This window comes from Lactuca virosa, chromosome 3 (genome assembly GCF_052849685.1).
Source record: "Lactuca virosa cultivar CGN04683 chromosome 3, Lactuca_virosa_CGN04683_v6, whole genome shotgun sequence".
Classification (NCBI taxonomy): domain Eukaryota; kingdom Viridiplantae; phylum Streptophyta; class Magnoliopsida; order Asterales; family Asteraceae; genus Lactuca; species Lactuca virosa.
In genome coordinates, this window is record NC_136428.1 from 341,289,064 (window position 1) to 341,294,604 (window position 5,541).

The 5,541-nt window shown below is 36.0% G+C and overlaps 1 pseudogene; it reads right to left on the bottom strand.

Annotated features, from left to right (window-relative positions):
* Positions 1-934: 934 nt before the first annotated feature.
* On the bottom strand, positions 935-5,091 carry LOC145164826 (costunolide synthase-like; annotated as a pseudogene).
* Between the last annotated feature and the right edge of the window lie 450 nt (positions 5,092-5,541).

A 5,541-nucleotide genomic window follows, 5' to 3' on the forward strand; every position in this document is an offset into this window, starting at 1 on the left:
TTCTAGTAATTGTCAGTTTCGTTATTCGTAATTGTTAGTTAGGTAATAGTTTGATATGTTAGTAATTGTTAGTTTGGTTATAGTTTGATATGTTGGTATTTGTTAGTTTGGTAACTTTTAGCTTGGTTATGTTTCGGTAATTTTTTAATATTTGGGTAATTTTTTGTTCGGTAATAGTTTATATGTTGATAATTGTTAGTTTAATAATAGTTTATATGTTGGTAAAAGTTAGTTTAGTTATAGTTTGTTATGTTGGTAATTTGTAGCTTGGTATTTGTTAGTTTGGTTATATGTTGGTAATATATAGTTTGATAATTGTAAGTTTTATAGTTTGATATATTGGTAATATATTTTGTACTTTGCTTATATTTTGGTAAGTTGTTGGTTTAACTTATAAAATTAGGTTTTTTTTTTTTTAATTTTTTGTAGTTGGATATGCTTCGATCAATATTAAAAAACCCGACATGTAATTCAACACTTGAAGAATGGTTTCGATCGTTGTCACCACGATATGATACCGGAGGGAACGAGGGGAGTGATGATGACATGTAACTACATGTAGGATTTATGTAATGTTTTGTTAGAATTAAAACATAACTTGCACTTAATGTTTGGATTGATACTTTGGGACACCGTATCTTTAAATTTTAATGTTTCGATCTATTTTTCTGCAATTAATATTTCATAATAGTTTTTATATTTTTATACTGTTTTTTTTAGTATTTTTAATGTTAAATAATAGAAGAAATACTAATAAAAAGGAGAAAACAACAATTAGTGTTAGTGGCGACATACACTTTTAGAGGCGATGCGAGACAGTAGCATCCACCATTTGAGCATTAGTGATGAATCAACAGCGGCGACCATTTAATGGCGAGATGTATCGCTAATACCTTTAATGACGATATTTTGGAACTTTCGCAGCGACGCACCATTAAAGATCAATATTCTTGTAACGAGAAATCAACCATGGTTTCAAATTCAACCCACTTTCATAAAAAAAAAAAAGGGATCACCAGTAAAAGTACATATGTTCTTGTCACGCATAAATGAAAATTAAACATATTATTGCGAATCCATGAAAAAAAGTACATACACATGATACGACAAGAATGAATACTGACGAGAGTCCCAACAAATGCACGACCAATCCAATTAAAGCCGAAGCTTACATTACTTTGCTAAGGGGGACCGGGACGATTTTCAAATGATGTTTGAGCGATGTAGAAATCCCTGTAATTTCTGTGATGTCAAGCTCATGCGGTTTTAATCCATTTGGAAGCATCCAATCAAAATGATACAAGAAATTAGCAAATGGGTACTCAACCATACTCAGCCCAAATGTAATTCCTGGCAGTGACGGAGCTTGAACCTATGAGTTGGGAGGCCGAAAGTATAATAAGTATAAAATTTGGAAAATAGGGGGGGCCACAATCAATTTTTTTAGTCTTAGGTCTAATATGTAAAATTTTCAATAGTATATGGACTAGTTTTTTAAAAAAAAACGGGGGGGGGGGGGGGGGGGGGGGGGGGTGGGGAAAGGTCACATGTCTTCAATAATGTAAATAGGTTTGTCATATTGCAATCAACCGATTGCAGTTCTATTATTGTACTCGGCTCCTTTGAGCCTATAAATAGGGCCTTTGCCCATATGGAATGAACAAGCTAAGTTTGAGTGTTTAAGATTTGAGTTGTTCTCAATATTCTTCTGTTGAAATAGATTTTCTATTTCTGAATAGCAGAACCCTATACAAACATATCCATATATTCATATAAACATATCAAACCCAGACAATCAATCCATCGTCAATCCATTCTGACGCATCATTCAGGTATATTCTGGGGGGGGGCACAACCCCCCTAGCCTTAAAGAAGATCCGCCCTGATTCCTGGGCAAATTCTCCGGCCAGCACCAAATGGAATGAACTCAAAATCTGCACCCATGTAATTGATCGGGCAGTTCTCAAATCTCTCTGGAAAGAAGCTTTCGGCATCTTCCCAACTATCAGGGTCTGTTCCACAAGCCCAGGCGCTTACTATTATCTTAGTCTTGGCCGGAATATCATATCCGCCGACGTTGATGTCATGCCGGCATTCTCTGGGTACTAACAATGGTGTAGGAGCATGTAACCTCAATGTTTCCTTTACTATTAGTTTCAGGTAATGCAAACTCTGTACATCGGTTTCCGTGATTGTGTCTCCCTTCACCGCTGATCTCACTTCTGCCTGTGCTCTCTTCATAATCTGAGGGTTCCTCATGAGTTCCGCCATCTCCCATTCAAGTGTTGTCGAAGATGCATCAGTTCCAGCAGCCAACATATCCTGTATTAACACATTAGATTAGGCCACTCGTTTGTATATAGGTGTATGTATATATTTACCATAACAATGGCTTTGACATGTTCGTCCGTGAGCTTGAAATCCATGTCACCGGTCTCCTTCACCCTCAACAGGACATCAACTAGATCTTCCTGATGGTTATTGTTTCTTCCTCTAGCTCTATGTTCCTTTAACACATCTTCCAAGATGCCATCAAGCTTTTTATGAATCTTCAACCACTTGGCTTTCTTCCCCAAAATCACGTTAAGAAACTGTAGACGGGGATAATACGATGCTAGATTGAAAGCACTCAAAGTTTTCAACACATCAAGCAATAGCTCGATCAGTGTAGCCTGGTCTTTGTAAGAATATCCCAACATAGCCTTGCATATCACATTATTCACCATCTCCACAGTCATTTCCGTGAAGTTGACTCCGGCTTTCGATTCAAAAACCTTAGTAATACGACTAAGCTCCTCTTCTCGAATGGAGCTGAAAGATCGAATCTTTTTAGCACTTAGAAGCTCTAATCTGCAGATCTTCTTCATCTGTCTCCGGTATTCTCCGCAAGGAGCCCACCCGGCCAATGTCTTGAGCGTTATAAAAGAATATTTGAGAGGCTGTGCTGGTCGGTCTGTCGTCAAAGCAGATATCGTTGGTCTTGAAGATCTCTCGAGCTAGTCCAGGTGTAGACACGACAACTGTAGAGACTTGGCCGAGCTGTAGGTACATGATGGGGCCATATTTCCTGGCTAAGCTTCTAAGAACTCGATGAGGGGTGGAGCTTTTGAGTTGGTGTATGTTTCCGATAATAGGTAGTTTTGGTGGCCCTGGTGGAAAGTTCTTCAAAGTCTTGGGTGATAGTGCCCAACAAGCAATGATAACGGTCACATTTACTCAGTCTATCACACGTGTACACACATGTCCCTGAAGAGCTGGAGCATAATGCTCCGTCAATTCCATATTCCATACAATTCCATATATATATATATATATATATATATATATATATATATATATATATATATATATATATATATAGGTTTACTGTAACTCTATGAAAATACATTCATTAATAAATTACAAATAGAAGTTGGGAGCATTACAACTTACACATTCAGTCCAGTTGTCAAGCCTACAACTATCCGTCTAGTTCTATCAATTGCGGTGTCAAATGGGTGGTGTCTTCGACAATTGGATATCAATAATGCTTTCCTAAATGGCGACTTACAGGAAGTAGTCTATATGAAACAGCCTCGTGGATTTGAGGATTCCACAAAACCCACTCATGTTTGTCGATTGCACAAGGCACTTTATGGCCTTAAGCAATCTCCTAGAGCTTGGTTTACAAAGCTCAAGACATATATAATCTCTCAGGGCTTCCATGCATGCCAATCCGATACCTCCTTGTTTGTTCATATCTATAATGGTCAAGTAATTTACATTCTGGTCTACGTTGATGATCTTGTCATCACAAGTACAAATGCTAATTTGATCCAAAGGTTTATCGACAAACTCCACTCTGTTTTTGCGTTAAAGGACTTGGGTAATCTGCATTATTTTCTTGGAATTCAAATTCAGCAAACATCAGATGGTCTATCTCTGAATCAGACCGATTACATTCGAGATATTATTGATCGGACACACATGACTAATGCATCTCCCATCTCTACTCCAGCGGATTCTAATTCTAGATTAGTTCTTGCTGGTGAACCTTTTTCAGATCCCAGATTGTATCGTCAGGTGGTAGGTTCCCTGCAGTATGCCACCATCACGAGACCAAATATAGCATATGCGGTAAACAGGGTATGTCAATATATGCATTCCCCAACCACTCAACACTAGCAAGCAGTCAAGTGCATACTTCGATATCTCAACGGTACCCTCGAACACTGTCTCCAATTTAAGCCAACGTCCAAGAACTCTCTACATGCTTTTTCTGATGCGGGTTGGATGTCGGACAAAGACGACAGTCGTTCGCAATATGGATTTTCCATATATCATGGTTCTAACTTGATAAGTTGGACCTCAAGGAAGCAACGTGTTGTAGCGCGTTCAAGTACGGAAGCTGAGTATAGATCCATGGCTTATACAGCGGCTGAATTACTTTGGTTGAAACAACTGTTACATGAGTTACAACAGCCGCTACTGCATCCTCCATTGCTCGTTTGTGATAATGTTGGCGCAATTTTCATGACCAAAAATCTAGTAATTAGCACTAGATCAAAGCACATTGCATTGGATTTTCATTTTATAAGGGAACAAGTTGACGTCAACAATTCAAGATTGCACAAGTGTCTTCTAGTGATCAATATGCTGATATCTTCACCAAGCCTCTTCATAAAGACCGCTTCTCTTATCTTCGTCTCAAGCTTTAAGTTCGTCCCTCTCATGAGCTTGTCGGGGGGTGATAACGATCACATTTACTCAGTCTATCACACGTGTCCCTGAAGAGCTGGAGCATAATGCTCAGTCAATTCCATATTCCATAAAATTAGGATTACCGTTGTATAATGCTATATATATATATATATATATATATATATATATATATATATATATATATATATATATATATATATGTATATATACATATATATATATATATATATATATATATATATATATATATATATATATATATAGGTTTACTGTAACTCTATGAAAATACATTCATTAATAAATTACAAATAGAAGTTGGGAGCATTACAACTTACAAGCAAAGAGAAAGAGTGAAGCCACAATTAGAGAGACGATGGTGAGAGGTTGCATGGTTGCATGCAGGCTGTGGTGTGATGGGGGTATGTATATGATGATATTATAATAAATAAGTAGCAAACTTATCCTTTTCTTTTTTCTTCTGAACCGTTACATAGAACGTCATCTTCAAGTTATATTTTTATTTATTTATTAATACGTGGGAACCACGGTTATAAAATTAATTACACTTTTATAATAAAAATTTATAATTATTAATCAATTATTTTAAATAAGTCATTTTAAATAAATTATTAATTAAGATATATATCAAATTTTTAAAGTTATTATAACTTCAAATTTAACATATAATTAGAAAATATAAATTTGAATTTTGAAATGAATTGCCTAATATATTTACATGACACATGACATAATATTAATGAGAAGTTGTATTAGAGTGATACTTGGCAAAATGAGATTAAAACTATTCATTTATTAGAATTGAGATTATTTATTTTATTT